This window comes from Formica exsecta, unplaced genomic scaffold, assembly GCF_003651465.1.
Source record: "Formica exsecta isolate Colony F162 unplaced genomic scaffold, ASM365146v1 scaffold30, whole genome shotgun sequence".
Lineage (NCBI taxonomy): Eukaryota > Metazoa > Arthropoda > Insecta > Hymenoptera > Formicidae > Formica > Formica exsecta.
This window is the reverse complement of record NW_021850257.1, coordinates 703,618-724,295: the sequence shown is the minus strand read 5'-3', so window position 1 is coordinate 724,295 and position 20,678 is coordinate 703,618. Positions and strand designations below refer to the sequence as shown.

General features: G+C 40.9%; 1 protein-coding gene and 1 long non-coding RNA gene across 4 annotated transcripts in view; one reads left to right on the top strand and one right to left on the bottom strand.

Annotated features, from left to right (window-relative positions):
• Positions 1-13,508, bottom strand: part of LOC115237632 — a 17,360-nt gene extending 3,852 nt beyond the window's left edge. The window contains exon 1 of the long non-coding RNA XR_003884372.1: positions 12,936-13,508. This is a non-coding gene — a long non-coding RNA (uncharacterized LOC115237632). The remainder of the gene's footprint in view (positions 1-12,935) is intronic.
• The window catches only part of LOC115237627 (protein Tob1), a 79,963-nt gene that overhangs the window by 42,413 nt on the left and 16,872 nt on the right, over positions 1-20,678 (top strand). Inside the window, exon 1 of one of the 3 annotated variants that reach the window (XM_029810801.1) lies at positions 2,431-3,025. The exons of the other annotated variants lie outside the window; for them this stretch is intronic. The gene's annotated coding sequence lies outside the window, so the exon portion shown is untranslated. Of the gene's footprint in view, positions 1-2,430; positions 3,026-20,678 lie in introns of those variants that run through there. 3 annotated transcript variants of the gene reach the window in all.

Here is a 20,678-nt window from a genome sequence, read left to right as displayed (position 1 = left end):
AAAAAATAGGGGTTTTTTGTGGGGGGGGGGGGGGGGGAGGGGAGGAAGCCGTTAAACACGATATATAGCTCCTCTTCCTGATGATGGACAGCGCGAAGTCCTTCATTTGGCGCGCGCATGTCGGCACCTTTAATCCTTTAAATTGCGCGGTGAAAATTCGCAGACGTGCGTTGCAAGTGCAATAACGTTCACGACGACGAAATTACTCGGTGATTTCGGGCCGAAAAGGGGGAAGAGAAACACCGCCGACTGTGCGACTGTATATATGCGTTCCACACACATCTTGTTATGCGCTCGAGATAGTTGCAACTGACGAACGTCTGAGGACTGTCAATGTATATCGTTCGTAATTGGTAAAATACCTCAATTTGTCGGGGTGTCGCGGTATTCCCTTCCCCTCCACGACACCGCCGAATTAATTTTGTCGAGTAAATTACGAGGTATTGATTAAACCTCGCAGCTTAACCGCGCGATACATGCACTCGCGTATACATCTGGAGCGTTGGAATAATTTTACTAACGGTTCTCCCGCTTTTGAAACGCGACATTCGTGTTAATTCGCGTGTTAATTAATAATTTCTTACTCTGCGAAGCGACGACGTCGACGAAAACGCGTGTAAAATTAGTCTCGGGAAGACACACTACCGTTTGCTTCCTCTGAACTTTCCACTCGTCTGAACTCTGTACCCTGCCTGGTGCATGCAATCTCGGGTTGGTAGCGAAACTACCAGAAGCGTGCACGCGGTGGATGTCTCTCGTGTTGACAGAGAAAGAGCGAGAGAGAGAGAGAGAGAGAGTGACTCTCCGTCTCGAGAGGGAGAAAGACATCGAATTTTTATCGCGTCGAACGAATCGTCTGATCTGATGACGGCTCACGAACGATATCGCGCGACGATGTAAATCCGAAGAGTGTCGCTTTCGCGAAGTATCATTGTTCCTGATGGAGGCGAACAAAAGGCGGGACATCCGCGGTAAATTCGTGCGCACGAACGACGCGAATTAATGCTCGTGTGCGCGGGCACAAAGGTGGCGGAACGATTGTACAATTGCTTCCGCAACGAGCAAGCGAGGAACGACGTCGTCGGCGGTGCCGCGAGTCTTCTCATTATCGCAGGCAAACAAAACTTCTCCTCTCCCTTTCTCTCTCTCTCTCTCTCTCTACCTCCTCCTGCCGCAAAAAGGAATTCATTTCTCTCTCGTCTCGCGGTTACGCCGCCGCAGACAGGTACAATGCAAGACGCACGCCACCACCTCTTGTCTTAGTTCATCGCGGAAGTTCCGATACCCATCTTCCTGCACGCCCGGTAATTTTCCTCCTCGCGTGCGTCACGCGTTACTTGTTCGCCGAATGTGTCGCGCGCGCGTATTTACAAAGCTTTAAAGCAGCTTATAAAAGCGGAAAATAGAAATTAAAGAACCCGACTCGAGATGTTGTTTACCCCGTTTATTTTACAACGTAAGCCGCTCGCAGAATTCGCGTTGTCCTACATTTGCGAACTACGAATCGAAAACTTTTGCGATACTGTATTGTCTTTATATACCTCGAAACAAATTTATATTTACTTCTTATTTCTTTATACGCTTCTGATGTATGAAAATACTCATGATATGCCAAGCTTTAGAAATCCTTTCATGTGAGAGAGGAAAATTAAATTTAGAATTCTTTTCGAACTTTAATTATATGTATATTTTCGTTTAAATGCACTTGTATATATATACAATATATTTACTTTTTATCCCATATGTTTTATTATATTTTAAATTAATAAAGTAATTCTCAGAAAGAGAGAAAAATAAATAGCGCAATGCGTTTTTAATGCTCTGAAATAAAATCCTCCAAAATAAAATTCTCCGGGATGAAGTATACGAGAATCATAAAAAGAATCGAATAGCATTACATTAAATAAAAAGAAAACAAGGCGGATTGAAAGCTGAATATATACGCGCAAAAGTATAAAAGAAAACAAAAGGAACGAAACAAAACACGAAAAAGAAAGAGGGAGGAGACGGGCAGAGATAAATTAATTTCATTCCGAGAAAATTCGCTTGAGAAGCGCGATCCAGAAATATACGACTAGCGGATCAAAATATAATCAGCTAGAGATAATAATAATAAAAGAGAGAATGTGTGAGAGAAAGAGAGGGAGCGGGAGCGTGCGCGCGAGGAACACGCTGAAGTGGCGACGAGCCGAGTGCGCCGAAAGAGAGCGAGCGATCGACACGTCGTCGTCAGAGGCACCGCGTCCTTGCCAGCTCACCGCCGAGTTCTCTCCTCTCGCGGGAAATAGGAGGGGAAGAGGAGATCGTCTCCCACCACCGCGCTTCGCTTTGCCGTCAACTCTCCCCACTCCTCGTCCATCCCCACCACTCGGCGCTCTATGTAAGAGCCCGCACATGTTACCTCGCGTTCCAGTCTCGCAGCGGCACTCGCGAGCGTTGTTTTGTACGCATCGAAACGTGGTTACGGATTGCAGGAAGGGGACGATAAAACGCGTTCTCTCTCTCTCTCCCCCTCTCATACACGGATACGAACTACCTATACGGATCTCGCTGTTACACACAGGTACACGGGACGGGAGGACGGTGTGTACGTACGCGTGCGCGCGAGGAGTTCTTTTCAGTGCTTCGCTCGGAGCCCGACACAATCTCAGTCGCGCAACAACCGCCTCGCGAAGGTCGAAGAGCAGTTAATCGAGGGAGCGATAGGAGAGAGAGAAAAAAAGGGAGCAGTCCGCCACCGTTTCTACCCCATTCTCGCGTGTATCAGCGTACACATACTCTTTTCTTTTTTTACTTTTATATATATACGTACATCGTGCAATTTTGTGGAATCTTGTCTCGAGTGAAGTACTTACTTTACCCCGCCCCAGATTGATCTGTTACTTCCTACCCTCCTTTCTATCGTCGCGCGCGAGTGTTTGAGTGAAAGAGGAAGAAATTTCGTTCTCGAGGACCATCGCAGTGTGGTGGATAAATCGCAGAGCGTGACGTCGATCACCAGGAGCAGCGCGAGAGAAACGAACACGTGAGTATCCGTAAATATGTGAGAATTCTCGAGAATTCCGGAGCCGCGTACGCAATTGTTTCGGAAAAGTTTTGGCCTTCCGCGGCTTACTTCTCGCGGGACGAACTTGAAACACGCGCGTGGGCGTTGATCGCGAGCCGTGACGAGCGATGATGATTTATGCGCACGCACACACATACGCACGCACGCGTGGCATATTTTGCGTGCTTGCGTGATGAAGCATTGCGTAATCTCGCGTTTTTTTTTTTTTCTTGGATGACGTCGCAAAGGAAATGATGCGAGGTCAACGAATAATAAATGTAATCTCGCTTAAAGCATGCGATAATCAACGATTGTCAGTCTTTGTTGATGAAACGATAAGAGAATTTTTGCGTTGAGGGAAATATTTTTATTGTATGTGAACATTCCATCGATTTTTTAACGCGATTCTCGCAATTCATCTCGAAATCGTGAACTAGATACGCGAGTGATATCCACGCCAGACGATACCTTGACAGTGCTTATCTCTTGTGCGTCGTCCATAAGCGTAGATAAGCTCGCGGTCAAATTACGAATTTAGCGAAATTACGATCGCTCACGGATGGATTGCGCGGAAAATTGACCGCGAGTGATATCCTTCCTCCTCCTTCCTAAAGAATATCTTCTCGCGTTGCAAACGCTTCGATTTAACATAAACCTTGTAATGTCTCGAAATTTATGCCAAAACTATAACGACATACAGTTATTAAAATAGAGCTGTTAATTGAAGTAATCACGAAGAGAGCGAACAGGTTCGTACGACTTAAAAGTCATTGGACGGAAATATTAGAGATTCACGTGTAAGCTTGGTCTCGAGTTAATTAATTAATGAAGCGCGTTCGCGAATAATCGCTCGCGGTGAAACGAATGTCGTGGCGGTTGTCATGCTTGCGACACGCCGTGTGACGTTGTAACGCACGCGGTCGCGTGTTGTTACGTGACGATCATGTGCTCGAGTTTCGCTCCGCGCCACGAATAACACGACAACGTGTAAATGTATCTACGACGTAATATACTCGTCGCTTTTTGATTTTACTTCGTTCCGTGGCCGCAATTATGTAGCGCATAAACAGGTGACGATAGTCACGGCCTTGATACCCACAGCAGCTTCGCGAAAGGTACACGATATGCGACGAGAGGCGCGGAGAAAGTCGACGCATTTCAGCTCCAAGTCGTAAAGTGCGTCTCATTTTTATCCTACGGTTTTCTTAGTCGTTTATATATATTTCATAAACATCCCTATCATTGTATCCGAGCGAGATGTTTATGAAATAGGTAGACAAAAAGGAATTATATGGAGTCGGAAACGCTTGTGTAAAAACACGCTTCGTTAAAGAAACTGCTGGATAAGATTTTTTTCGACTCGCAAAAATTCGAACGCAATGCGTGAAATAAATATTTAAAGTTTGTCGACCTATTTCAGAAATACTTTGTGTACGCTGATGATAATCGTGGTGATAATCAAACGTGATTCGTCGAATCACGTTTTTTGATATCTTCGCGATTCAATCTATACAGTTTCTTCGAACGTTAAATAAATCGTCGATCATTATTTGTCCGTCGAGTTGCTTCCTAGCATTGTGCGTACGTTACACCCTCTCGAAACAAATATCGACCATCAGCGAAACGCTGAGTGCAACGGAATTTCAATTGTATCCGCCTCGCGCATCTATATCGGAATTTTTTTACGCAAATATGAATATTTTAGGATATATCGAGTAAGTGGTTTACGAGAGGGGAACATAGATAAATCCCTTTCTTTTTTTTTTTATCCATTTTATTTCGCTTTCTTTCTCGTGGATTATGAGACGAGGCAAACGCACATGCTCATCGATTCCATTCCATTACTCGCTCGCGACAAGATTAATTCCTTTCAAGGCTCCCGTCTTTTTTTTTTTTGCGAGGACAACAATCTGTTGTTGATGAAACGATAAGAGAATTTTTGCGTTGAGGGAAATATTTTTATTGTATGTGAACATTCCATCGATTTTTTTACGCGATTCTCGCAATTCATCTCGAAATCGTGAACTAGATACGCGAGTGATATCCACGCCAGACGATACCTTGACAGTGCTTATCTCTTGTGCGTCGTCCATAAGCGTAGATAAGCTCGCGGTCAAATTACGAATTTAGCGAAATTACGATCGCTCACGGATGGATTGCGCGGAAAATTGACCGCGAGTGATATCCTTCCTCCTCCTTCCTAAAGAATATCTTCTCGCGTTGCAAACGCTTCGATTTAACATAAACCTTGTAATGTCTCGAAATTTATGCCAAAACTATAACGACATACAGTTATTAAAATAGAGCTGTTAATTGAAGTAATCACGAAGAGAGCGAACAGGTTCGTACGAAGTCCTTAAAAGTCATTGGACGGAAATATTAGAGATTCACGTGTAAGCTTGGTCTCGAGTTAATTAATTAATGAAGCGCGTTCGCGAATAATCGCTCGCGGTGAAACGAATGTCGTGGCGGTTGTCATGCTTGCGACACGCCGTGTGACGTTGTAACGCACGCGGTCGCGTGTTGTTACGTGACGATCATGTGCTCGAGTTTCGCTCCGCGCCACGAATAACACGACAACGTGTAAATGTATCTACGACGTAATATACTCGTCGCTTTTTGATTTTACTTCGTTCCGTGGCCGCAATTATGTAGCGCATAAACAGGTGACGATAGTCACGGCCTTGATACCCACAGCAGCTTCGCGAAAGGTACACGATATGCGACGAGAGGCGCGGAGAAAGTCGACGCATTTCAGCTCCAAGTCGTAAAGTGCGTCTCATTTTTATCCTACGGTTTTCTTAGTCGTTTATATATATTTCATAAACATCCCTATCATTGTATCCGAGCGAGATGTTTATGAAATAGGTAGACAAAAAGGAATTATATGGAGTCGGAAACGCTTGTGTAAAAACACGCTTCGTTAAAGAAACTGCTGGATAAGATTTTTTTCGACTCGCAAAAATTCGAACGCAATGCGTGAAATAAATATTTAAAGTTTGTCGACCTATTTCAGAAATACTTTGTGTACGCTGATGATAATCGTGGTGATAATCAAACGTGATTCGTCGAATCACGTTTTTTGATATCTTCGCGATTCAATCTATACAGTTTCTTCGAACGTTAAATAAATCGTCGATCATTATTTGTCCGTCGAGTTGCTTCCTAGCATTGTGCGTACGTTACACCCTCTCGAAACAAATATCGACCATCAGCGAAACGCTGAGTGCAACGGAATTTCAATTGTATCCGCCTCGCGCATCTATATCGGAATTTTTTTACGCAAATATGAATATTTTAGGATATATCGAGTAAGTGGTTTACGAGAGGGGAACATAGATAAATCCCTTTCTTTTTTTTTTTATCCATTTTATTTCGCTTTCTTTCTCGTGGATTATGAGACGAGGCAAACGCACATGCTCATCGATTCCATTCCATTACTCGCTCGCGACAAGATTAATTCCTTTCAAGGCTCCCGTCTTTTTTTTTTTTGCGAGGACAACAATCTGGAGCTAACTGATGGTGTGACTCATCGCACAAGCTTCTGCGTGTGTTTCACTCACAGAAACGCGATCATTACGGCGAGTTACGTTAAAGGTCGCGCGCGAGAGAGCCGGTTTTTAGTGCGCTGTAATAGAGTGTGCTTATCCCCCCGGTACACGTGTATCCTCGGCACGCACGCGGCGATCGTGCACCGGTTTAGAATCGGCCAATTGCATCGTTTACTTTGGAGAAAATTGCGCACACAACTCCGATGTAATTGATTATTTGCAACAATATTCCGTTCAAGTAAAATACTGCTTGCGTCCTCGTTAAGTGAGTCATGCATCAAATTTCAACAGAATAATAACGATAACAATAATAATATTTTTATTATTATTATCAGCGTTATTTGTCCAACGCTCGTCGTATTACATGCTCTTAAAGATGGCTTTATAATTAGTGACAGAATTTAAAACTGATTTCATACGCAAATGTTTATGTTTATGAAATATGTTAAATTGATTATACGAACGCTACATTTGTATGATCACAAAAATTCGGGATAAACTTTTACTTTTGTAAATCCGACTGTCAGATATTTTAACTTCTTTTTTTTTGAGAAATTTAGAACGCTCTTTAAGCGTTTATCTGCGCGAATTATATATTACAAATTTATTTATGTATCTTAGTTTATGCTTATTTTTTTATATTTGTTTTTTATTATGCATTTTGTGATGCTTGAATGTCACATAGTCTCCCTCACTTAAAGCCCGCATCTATAATTCGGAACAGAAAACTGTTTATAATTTTATGTGCGAAATAAAAACATTTGAAAAAGTGAAATACAGGCACACACACATATAAGATTATAAATCTTATAAATATTATAAATTATAAATATTCTGTCTTGAATCTTGTCACGATTCGTGAATCGTCTAAAGCCGGCTATAATCGCGCAATGTGTTGAATAAATAATGCTGACGATAATAAATGATTTTTATTTTGTTGCATGTGTGTAATCGGGAGAATGATACATTTAACGAAGATAAAGCGAGAGGCAGTATTTTGCGGTATCTCGTGCTAATGTAAAGCTCGAAATTTCTAAACAAGCGATTCACCGAGGACACTGACGTGCTCGCGCGCGTATTTTTAAACGACTTTGCAAATTTATTTGCACAGCTGGTATACGTCCAGCAATTGCCGCGCTTGCAACAGCGTCCATTCATCCCCACTGCGGTCGCGCTCTCCTCTCGCCCGGAAAAAAGGCTCAATATACCGTAAATTCCGTTCGGCGTCAAGGACTTCTCCGCTAGGATCCCCCCCGTTAACGGGATAACGCGGGTGTTCTAATCGAGCGAGCCGCGTTCGACTGGATCGATGCACACGCGTTATTTTCGCGACGCGTGTGACGCTTTCTCGGAAGGGCAAACAAACTACCGGTCTCTCTCGACTATCGAGATCGGATTAACATCGATTTCAACCGGCGTCTGCCCGGTTGTTCATCGATCTTGTTTTCTCTCTCTTCGATTCACCGAGGACACTGACGTGCTCGCGCGCGTATTTTTAAACGACTTTGCAAATTTATTTGCACAGCTGGTATACGTCCAGCAATTGCCGCGCTTGCAACAGCGTCCATTCATCCCCACTGCGGTCGCGCTCTCCTCTCGCCCGGAAAAAAGGCTCAATATACCGTAAATTCCGTTCGGCGTCAAGGACTTCTCCGCTAGGATCCCCCCCGTTAACGGGATAACGCGGGTGTACTAATCGAGCGAGCCGCGTTCGACTGGATCGATGCACACGCGTTATTTTCGCGACGCGTGTGACGCTTTCTCGGAAGGGCAAACAAACTACCGGTCTCTCTCGACTATCGAGATCGGATTAACATCGATTTCAACCGGCGTCTGCCCGGTTGTTCATCGATCTTGTTTTCTCTCTCTCTCTTGTTTTCTCTCTCTTTTTCTCCCTTCCGCTTTCTCCGCTCCTTTCGCTTCCGCAGTAAACAACCGGCCGCGCACGTTCCGACTGGCCGTCACGGAATTAATCACGCTTTAATTGGAAAATCTCAGCGCGCAAATACCGTCGCTCCTGTAGTAGATAGACAAATACCCCGGGATCGGTGGCAATCACGTGATATGCGGACTACTCGCGGATGCCGCAGCCGAATCGATCGGCCAAAGTATACGAAAACAATTCTCGGCGGGCAGCTTTTACTTAATTGTATGAATTATCGAGAATACTCGAGGTATTATTGGATGATCATCGCGATTTTTGACCCACTTATTTTTTTATGTTGAAAGTGTCCAGTCCAATAGCATTTACATATGTTGGTTAACATTATATTTTAATTTTAATTCTAATTTTTAATTGTGTTTTATATTATTGTATTTTATATTTTATTTTTTCTGTCGTTAATCTAATGTTTTTCTCCTCTAATTGATGTTATAAATTTTCCCTTATATTCTGCTAAATAAATAAATAAATTATCGTTGATTCATATAATTGCGTCGGATATAATGTACCAGAAAGATAAGCTGCATCCAGTAGTTCAAAAAAATACGTCAATTTAGTTAATACGATTCTTTATCCAAGAGAAAACCTAAAAGTATCGTCGCGACTCGCGTTCATCTCAATTTCTCGGGCGCAGCTTCGCCGCAAGTATCAATTCTCTAACTCATCGTGAAAGTCAAGCATCTCCGACGATATACCACCATCTCTGTCTTTCTCTCCTCGCGACTTTTTCGTCTCGAGTGCGCGGTGCGGAGAACGCTCTCATCCATCACTCGCAAAACCGCTACTCGCTAGACGACGTTTCCGCGTGAGAAGCGCGAAATATCCCTTTGTGTGACGCGCGCGCGAGCGAGATTATTTCACGCTTCGCGTATCTCTCTTTCTCGCTCTCGCGGTCGCCTTCATTAATTTCGCAGCTGCTTCGCCTAAGAATAACATTGTCGAACGAGAGCGGAACACGGACTCGCGCGTTCTCTCAATAGAGGATCGTTAATCTTCCTCTATTCGAGAGCGCAATCCGCTTTTCCGAGTTCTCGTTGTATATATCGGTGTGTAAAGGGGTTATCGCCGCATTCTGCCTTTTTCGAATCGCACGACGATGTATCTTTTGCGTCGTTTGATGATCGTTCGATGATCGTTCGATGATCTACGCGTCTAACCGAGTCGACAATTTTATCCGCGTTGAATTTTATCATACGTTGTATTTCCGGATATCAGTGTGTTCGCTTAGAATTGAATTTATATTTATCGACTATCGCAGGATTATTTTTGAACGCCAAAAAATACTAAGCTTCTATCAATCTTGTAGATCCAACTTTATATGGACCTTTTGTATGGACTATCTGAGAAGTTAAATTATTTTTGTAATTAAATTTATGTTGTCGTCGTGACATCACACTATAATCGGACTCAATATTTTTGCATTTTCGTGTATAATAAATATGTTTGTTTGTTATATATAACACTAAAAAAAAGAATATATATAATTTAAAATATAATGACATTATATGTATAATACAATAATATATAATATAATAATTATTATTATTAACATATTTAAATTTAATTATATTATATATATTTGTGTAGTACACATTTTAATTAAATGATTATATATACACTTTACATCATTGTGTCACAATACAGAATGATAAATTCGCGCATCGAAATTCGTATTAAGAGTCAAAGGATTTATTGTGCGATTTATAATGTAGATATTAATTATTATTGCATCGTGAAAAAAATGTATTTTCATTCGTGGAACTAAATTATATCTTCATCGAGGCAGAACGCTGGAGGAAACAAGGCGATTGGACGGCCGCCAAAGCGAATTATGAAAATTGCGGAAAACTTGCGCGAGAGTGTTTTCAGTCGTGCACAACGTTTTATTCGCCCATTATTATTACGGCCCCGTTGCATTAAGATCCAGCGGGTCATGACGCAGGTTTATTGATTTGTAGAATTTAGTAGAAGAGAATGCAGAGATATTTGCCGCATTTTTATATAAGCCGCTCGTTTCGCCGATAAAAATCATCTAAATTAACTTCTCCAATGGTTCAGACAATACTTGACCTGTCCTATCCTTGACCAATAATTTTATTACGAAATTTTTGCAAAATTCTCTACAAAATTTTTTGGTGTCTTTGATACAAGGTATTTAAAGAAGCAAAATAGAAGAGAATAATTCTGAGATTTCCAAGAGAGTCATTAGATTTCATGTAACTGATTACGGTAATTTACGTTAATTATGTAGAATTTATAATGTCAATAATTACGGAGCGATTAAAATGCGATTTATAAGAAATCTTGAGGGAAATCGAGCTGACGAAATATTTCGCGCCTGTATTCGAAGCTGTCGCACCAAACGCGACAGATAACGCGATAATGCATGCAGCATTCGTAGATAACGTATCGCGATGCAGCGCATTCCGTTACGTATACAAAAGTTCTTGTTTTTCGCAGCACGTGATTTCTTGACGGGCCTTTTGGAGAGACCTGAATTTTTTCCCTCCATCTGCGGGACGGATGAAAAAACGCGGAGTCCCGAAGTTGGAGAGAAGAGAGCTCTCGTTAAGGGTCCTCGAGAAAATGACGGGTTTGCCAAACGAATCTCCTCTCGCAGTTGCCCTGTGGTTAAACGTAATTTTAACCCCTCGTCTCGAGAACGTGTTACCCTTTCCTCCTTCCCAATCTTATCCGAGCTTATCTTCGCACTTACGCTGGTTTAAGTTCTCGGTGGATGGAGATTTTCATTTATCTCTCGCGCACGCTCGTCCCGAGTTCACCGAAATCACGGTGGATTTTACACGCGTCGTCGCGTTTCCCTCTTTGATATTATTATCGAATGGCCGAGGGCGTTTTTTTCTTTATCCGGTTATCGATCAGCTGATCTCGGAGAATAGAGATCTTGCCGCTCTGGAAGAAATGCCAAACGGATTTTCTCGGCAGTAACGCGAGCGATATCAATGCTCGACCTACTACCCCGTTTTCCGTACGATTTGCGAGATCCGCCAAGTTCAAAGCGGTCGGACCAAGTCGTGCATAAGCATTATCGGCTTGCACGTTGGCGCGTGCTATACGGGTGATGTTATATATGTATATCGAACGAGAACGAAACACTCGTTGTTCACATGCAACGATACACGACGATTTAAAATTGGTTAAAAGAAATTAGACGAATACGACGTTGCTATTTCAAGTACGATATAAATCGCTATAAATCGGATGTTACGGAATTTTAATTTTAGACTATCTCGTTGAATTTCTTCGGAGTGTCGTCAAGCGCCAAGAACTGAAATTTCGTGCGTTGCAGCGTTATCACTTTTTTTCTTCGCGCTGAAACGTCGTAAAGACCGCCGCCAACTCATGCGTTCGTCACGCGTGTCACGAGTCACGAGGCGCACAAATATCTACGCTGATAACGAATCTGACCGTATTTCGTTTCACGACGACGATGTTTGAACAGTTTGTTCAACGCAAGTGAGGGTAATACGTCATAAGTATGCGATACAATCTTTTGGATCTTTGGAATTAACTGTCGAACCTCGGAAACACGTGTAGTTGTCATTTAATTGTATAATTGTTTGTGATATAATTGCGAGTAAATATTAATAAAAACTACATGGCGCTTAATTTTTATCATCGCAAATCACTGTTAATGCCAATAATAGAATAGATATTTTCGTATACAAATTTTCGCTCTTTCCTTATCAACAGAAATATCGCTGTCAAAACGTTATGTCAAACTATATTTACTGGGATATTGTAATAATTATATTTCTCTTTTCTTCTCTTTGTCTCTCTCTCTCTCTCTCTCTCTCTCTCTCTCTTTCGTTTTCTCTTTCTCGGCGTGATCGATATCGTTGCTAAAGGCTCGAGGGTATATTCCTATCGCGTTTCAGTTGAAATCGCGCACAATAAAAAAACGGTAATGACGCAGTTTTGTTCGAATTGCGACTATTCCGTCCGCTCGAATTATTCAAACAGCAATTATCCGGGCGATGACCTCCGTAATCGATACGTCAGCTAAAAAAAGGAACCTTGCCGAATACGCACATGTTTACGTGTATAACAATACGGGTTCATTAATGATGTTCTCGTATCGCGGATATCTGAAGAATATATTTGTATAAACCACGCGATTTGGAACGATAAAAACATAGGGGACAATTGAAAAATTGACAACATACAAGCGAATTAACGCGAAAGAGTCTTAATTCGTATTCGTTTGTTATTCGATCTCTTCAAGTATTTGACGTAGCAATTATTTTCAATATTCATTCGAAAATTTAGAAAAAATATATTTTTTTTTTTAAGAATATTTCGTTTTTTCGTTCTTACGTTACTTTTCACGTACCTACTTGTAACTTGGAAAAAGAGAGAGAAACAAGATACTCACGGCGTGCGGCCACACATTCTCTCAAACTTAGACGGAAGTCATTAGCAGCAATAGCGGCGGCAGCAGCAGCAGCAGCACTTACAAGAGCTACTTACAAGAGCCGCTACGTAATCACTTTCAGCGAGGAAAGCGTCCCTCCGCGTCTCTGGCGGAGATGCAACGGCTAATTTGAAAATTTCAATCCGCCATCGCGTTTGCCTTGATTTTGAACGCAGATTCTGACAATATTTTGTAGTCTTGGGGATATATATAGTCGTTGTTTATAATTTTTAAGGCTCTCGCGTGTCGCACAGAGCGATCAATGATATCAGGAAATTGGGATCGCCCGTGTGTGATGCGTTCCTCCTGTACATCCTCCTAAGCGCCTCTAGAACGCTCGCTTGCTCTATCGGCGTTCTATTCAGCCTCGATTCGAAGCCGCGACTGCGTAATATCGGACGCCGCCGGGCGGGTGACGTTGATCGCGATAAAACCATTATCGCGATGACCGTCGTGCGTGCACGCGCATAAAGTGTCGCGATAAAAACTTTCCGCTCGAAGAAGAATAATTTTCACCTTGTACGTGCGATTTCGAAATTTACGAAGACAAAGACCTGGTGCGAGATTCTCACTCGTTTTTCAAATCACGGCAAATATGGAAATTTCGAATTCGTGAAAAAGGAGAAATCGAATTATTTTATTTTTTTTTTTAATTATTCTGTCTTTTTATCAATTATTTTATTTTATGTTTTATTCTGTTTAATTTCGAATAAGCGAAATACGTAGATAAGTAATAGTTAGATATATGACGCTTGTTTTGTAAATAAATTAATTTTGGATTAATTAATGTATACTTATGAAATGAAACTGATAAAAGTCGAATTTAAACATCTAATGTAGACTATAAATTTAACAATTATCTTAATTAATTTGTTTCTTCTTTTCTCTTTATCTATATATATATATAATTTTAAATTATACATTTATCTTATATCTTTATTTACATATCTTTGCTTGCTTGTTGTTATCGTTGAACGCGCTCGAAATTCCGTATCTATAAATCAAAAAACCGTACCAGGGATACACCGAAATCTAATGATACGCATCCACTTGCAGCATCCAGCTGCAAGGTGACGCGGCTCTTGCTCGCTCCCGCCGGCGCACACGTAACAATCTTAATTATATAACGAGCGTGTAATCGAGCACTTTCATTGTTGCCAACCCGCGACAGGAAGCGCCGGAGGCGCGATTCTCGAACGATGAGCGACCGTTGAACCGGCCTTTATCGGCTCGCCGATAACTTCCGCGACGAGCAATCGATCGCGCACTCGTGATTCTCCATCGCCAAGTCGGAATCATCTCCGTCGGGATTTTTTCCGACTCGTTTGTTGTATAACGAAGATAAACGGCGCCGAATCCCCGCCATTAGATCCTCGAGTCACGTAATTATTCGCCAACGGTGAAATCGATTTATGAGAGATCCGGGGATGATCCCTCGTTATTTTTCCTCGGCAACGGTCGATTCTGCCGTTTAACGTTCGGCTCGCGTGTATACGATGATGGATCGACGAGCAAGCAGGGTCAATGCCGATGGAAATCGAAAAGATTAATCTCTCGAACGCCCGTACGCACTTTTCACTGACCTCGTTCTTAATCGGTAAGCGTCGAAGAGTTGTCATCGCGGCGCGGGATGGTGATAAGAAAAGATTGCGGGGCCGCAAAAATTATATAGACGATAGAGAGAGAGAGAGAGAGAAAGATACCTCGAGATTTAAAAATCTGAGCTTTAAAGTTGATAATTTTACATTGCGAAAAGAATTTCAAGACTACAGATTGAGCGACTCGAACGACAATCGAGCTCTCATTATCGTTTCTTGTCGAGGAGATAAGGAACGTCTATATCAACGCGATCGTGACTTGTTTTTCGTCAATTTTGGCTTGACGTCGTCATATATGTATATTTATTTTTAATTCGTACAATACATATCACGAACCGAGAGAAAGAAAAGATTGATTTGAAACATGGGAAGATGTAGAAAAAAATGTATATATATTCTTAACGGGAACACCTTCCAATTTGACGCGAAGCATTTCATAACGGTGCCAGGAATCTTTTATTTTCCGCTCGAGAGATAACCTTTCTCTCGTGGTTTTATTCAAGATAGCATCTTTCGAAACGGTAACGTTTTCCATATATACGTATATCGATCGTCTCGAGTTTTACGCTTCGACGTACCGTATTATCAGAATATCGGAATATTGAACGGGAAAAGAATTGTCCCCGCTCGCAAACGTACGATAATTACAGCCTACGTCGGGGAACAGTTAATTAAAGCTACATCCATGAAATAACGCGGTATATCTTTCTGGAATTACCGAAATTATCGAATCCGCCTGCTTCGAAATATCGCTAAAAAATCGTAGCGATACTTTGAGCAACAAATAAAAATATTAATTAGAATTGATTCTGCTCATTTTGTTCCGCTAACTTATAAGACGTTACTTTTTTTACGAATCTAACGCTCGCGTTTCGAGAGCAAATTGTTGTGCAGCAATTGTAATAACTCTGTGCAATAATCGAGAGATGTATCTGTAAAGAAGGAACACACGTTCGACAATCGGTGGTCGATAAACCCGGGCATTTTAATTATACCCGAAGCGTATTTTCAGAGTATTACTCATTCGTCGGCGATTAATGTTCGTTCTAAATTCGTTTTTACTCGGGCAAAAACACGTTCATGTCATGCGCGCGCGCGCGCGCGGAAAGCAAAGACAACGGCAATAATATATCCTATACTCCAGTTTTATAGGATCCGTAAATCTTATCTCGCGCAATAATTCCGACGTCGCGACTTACGGGAGAGGGGGAGGGAGGGTGGGCACGTTCGTCGTTATAAATCTGGAATGTGGACCCGAGTGCGCGATTATCTCTCGGCAAGGGGGGGGGAGGAGGAATTTTTTCGAACGACTCGGTCCATTCCGAAGCTTTTTGCCGCGGCAAAGACTGTCCTTGAAAGCGCGTAAGAACTTTCCACGCGGTCAGCGAAATTCATTCGCGACCTCGCTCTTTCTCTCCCCGTTGTAATCCTATTACGGCGGGAAAGAGGATTAAGTCGAAACAACGCGTAGAATCGTGTTCTGTCCTCCGGTCTCCCTCCGATTAAACCGCCGATTATTTTCCCGAGCTCTCGTCCTTACGAGGCACCTTATTTCGGGTGGTCTCGTATCGTTATATGGTACCATTCTTGGAGCGCGCACGGGATTTTTATTCTCGTAAATATTTTCCTCTTCTTTGAGATGCGACGAAAGGTCACGGGGTGAGAGATCGATTGTGACGGAGCTCCACTTGGCAATGGTGGCCGAGTTTTTGCTCCGAATATAAAATTAGGCGCGTACGGACCGGCCGCGGGCCGGGATCTCGGGGAGCAGTGGACGTAAATAGATCATCGTTAGAATGCGGCACGTCTTATTCACACTTACGTAAACAGGTCTTGAGGACGCAAGGTTCACATCGCAGCTGGACGAATAAGGAAGTGATCCGCGAACGAGAATATCTCTCTATTTTTGCATCGTACATAAATATGCTGTTTGCATATTTAACAAGACATTTAAAAATAAAAAAATCAGTGCTAGCGTAAAGAGTTTATATAATTTATGATTATAATTATATATATAATTTATAATTTTATAATGAATTATTGAGAGNNNAATATAAATAATATTTATACATATAATTAATTACAAATTTACTACTTTTTAATGACATCGTTTTAGCGATAAAGATCAAGACGTCTTTGCTTTAAATAGTCAATTTTAGCTCACAAAAGAGAAAGATATCTGAAAAGAAAATTTAGGAATTTACCAAAAAAATATTTACCTCTCATTGCAAAATTTTCATTCACTGGAGAAAAATACGGAGGAAAATGAAAGAGCGTACTTTTCCAGGACGAGGTAGTCGGGTCACGTTCTTGTCGCGCACCATCATCATTATTACCGTTGTTTACCAACACTTTTCCGCGTTTTAGCGTTCCCCGTGCGCGCGCCTTTACCTTTTCTCATACGGAAAACTCGTACGTGTCACGGTAAAACGCTCTCGAATAAAACAAGTAACGGCGCACGGAACGAGTAAAGTTGTAGTTTCCGCGGCTGCGGGATTACGGTCTCGCTCTATCGAGCGTTTCAAAAGGACCGCCTCTCCTCCGAATCGATACCCTTCCGGGTTATATACGCGCCGGGTATATATCGTTGTAGGAAATAACAGAAATTCTTCAGACTAAGTGCCAGGCGAGACCGACTTTAACCTTGGCTTGAAAATATGCTGCGCGCCGATTACAGCTTATAAAGATCTCGCCGCGAGACGGGAAATCGCGATCGCAGATTTCCCTCGAATAGAACGTTTCGCAAACCAATATTAATAGGCCATTCGGATTAAAATCGCGGAGAAATTTGATTTCTCTATGTTTATTCGCGGCGACACCGATATACACTTGTTTCTCGACGTTCGTCGATTTTTCGAGCACGAAAACAGCGAAATACTTGAATCGCGCGCGCGGAAAAAAAAAAACGCTCGAATGAGAACGCTAAAAAAAGATAGGAAAGGAAGCTAGATTACTTACGCGTGAGATATTTTCTGGAAAAAAGAAATAAGCTTCTCGTGTAATCGCGAATATATTATGCAACTCGCGAATGAGCGACGAGCTTTTCGCGGTGCATTTTATTACATAATGTGCGGCGCCGATCCAGCCGCGCGGAATTTCAACGCGATGTTCTCTTACACGAAGGCATTCGAATCGCGATACCTCTCGGTGGCGGGTTCGCGTTGCACTGGAAGAAGTATCGATCGGTCTATGTCTTGAAGGTGTTTTTTTTTTTTTTTCTATTTTTCCACCTCCGTTATATCGCTTCTTCTCGCGCGATTAGAGACAGACGAAATAAAATTTTCAGACCATGCATTTCTTCGAACATGCGTATCTTGGCGTTAATTTTACATAGGTAATTTTTTGGAAGATAAGATTGCAGTTATCTTTCGAGATGGTTGAAGATACAATATAAAGATCATGATTATTACGTAATTTCGACAAAGTTTTCTTACGAAGTTTTCATGATGTTTCTACGGAGGTGATCCGAGTTAGTGCAACCTATCCTGAGATGGTTGGCTCGTGTCCATCGCAAATCTTGATCCGGCGCTATCGGTTGAAATATCGGCGATTTCCAGATCCGCTTCCTCGTAGTTTCTCATTCGCGCTTGTTCCATATTTCTTCATAGGATTGAGAATCCTGCATTCTCTTGAAGAATATTTTCAAGGAAGAATCAGTTTTATGGCACACTGATTCTTTTCAGCGTCAATATTGCGTAAATGTTAGATATCCGGTTTTTCTATTAAAATTTGTATTCCTTAAAAAGCTAAAAATCTAAGATTTTATTTGAAAAGAAAATTGGAAAGTTCTTTTTTTACATGATAAAAGAATGTATTTTGAAGCCATTAACGACAGTTTTATTTTGATTTTATTTAATAAATATAACGAACCTTTCGTGCATTTAACCTTGTGGAAGCAGTTAATTAAATGTATATTTACTCTTATATATATTGTGCTAAAAGTGAATCGACAAGAGTTTTAAGGAGTTTTATATTTATATTGATCGTGAAATATTTTAATTAATCAAAATTATATTCTCTGCTCTCTCGACAAGAAACTTTAAGAACTCTGTATTTATTCTCCAATCTCGAGCGAATTTAGATTCTTCTCGAAGGTAATCCAGCCCAATGACAATCGGTGACTTTCGCGTTGCAAATCCTGATCGTGAAACGCGGTCGGATATCAGTGAGATATCGTCGAACTCCTTTTCCCTTTCCCTCATGGCTACTCGCCTCTCTTTTCCTATAAGGAACACCTCTCTCCATTCCTTTCTGAGGGCGGCCACCGACGATCGATCACTACCTCGCCCTTTCGCGTTTCTTCCTTCCGGTTTTCGCGATGGAAACTGCACCAACATTCACGACTCCGCGAAAACGGCGTCGCTTTTCGTTGAACAGCCTTTAAAGTTTTTAAAAAAATATATTTCAAATATGTGTACAATTAAAATGAACAATATTTTAACTTCTAGCTTTAAAATAGATAATTTAAATAATATGTCATAAAAATCACAAATGCCACTTTTTTATCTAAAATATCTCTTACATTTTGCATTTCACTCGTGTTTGTCAAAATATTTCTGCTCCTATTTTTATTTTATTCTTCCTATATTTATCCCTCGATTGTGTATGTCATAAATAATATAATAATGAGGCCTATAGTTGTTCATAAATAATTATTTAAATGTATTAAAACGATTTTATATCTGTAGTTAGACCCTAGATATGAATCATTGCTTATAATTTTGTTATTTACGTTGCAATATAAGGGCAAATTGTGTCTATTTATTTCCTTATTAGATCTAGTAATGTCTCTCCAAGAGATGATAAAGCATTTTGAGAACTGTCCCTAATATCCGAAATTCAATTATGAATTATTTAGATTATTTTATTTACTAAAAGTAAAACAGTAATTAAACTAAACAAGATCGTCGCAATCGTAAATCATAATATTTATAACGAACAGACGGGACGGTTAATCTCGAGAGTGACGTCATCGAGGGATTCTCGTTTTCCATAATGTCTCCCTGTTAAAGTAAATTAGTCGATAATGAGAATATCTGAATACATTAATTATGTATTCGACAATGAAGGCAGCCAAGTGAGCCGGATATAATATCACAATTACATTCTGCAGTGGACATCGCGAACGGATATAATTTACATATCCGAGAGGAGAGGCCCCTCTTTGTGTACCTTTCATATTTAAAAAATACATTCTATCTGTCTGCGATAACAAAGGTGATATTTCATCTCACAATGTAATTTATACGAATTTTGTGTGTGGAATTATGGTTATTTTCGTTAATCGGAAAACAATCCTTTATTTCAATCGCATATGTAAATATGACAAAAGGAAAAAGAAGATGGAAGAAAAAGAAGATATAAAAATTAGAGAAAGAGAGATTTGTATAAAATAATTACAGAAACGATGAAAAAACAATTATCGAAGACAATAAATTAGTAAATAATGTGCTTTATATATTATATGAGAAAAATTGACCGTATTAAAAATTGAATTAATTTATTAATGCAATTGAAATAGCCACTATGGCTATTTCAATATGGCTCTATGTGAAATTAGATACTTACCATAAACAGTTATTTGCGTGATTAATTCCTAAATCGTTGTTATATTTGACTCTCGCAATATTTGACTATCGCAGCGCGCGTTGCTAATTAATAATTACACGAATATTTGAAAGCACAATATTCTTCAGCTGCGGTTTTCGTCAGCCATTAAAAATATTGATTATCATTGTCGATGATCACAATAGCGGTGAAAGTATAAAAATACCTGGAAATATTAAAAAAGATTAATTTGCATAAAGAATCGGAGGAAAGGTAGTCCGTATAAACGACCATCAGCGAGAGAAACTCTTCATTCATCCGTGTCGAACCTGTTCGAGGAAATCCTATCGACATCTATTGTAGCGCATCGAGATAGAAAGAATAACCAGACGAGAAAGAGAGAGAGGGATACATGTTTTCGCGCTTTTAGTGTCGCGTGAACAATTGCATGTATCTCCGTGTGCAACCGATAATCGCGGGTTTCTCCCCATTGTTTCCCGCGATCATTGAGGTAAAACAGCGGCTCTCTATTGACATTCAGATCTCGCGCGAAAAGTAC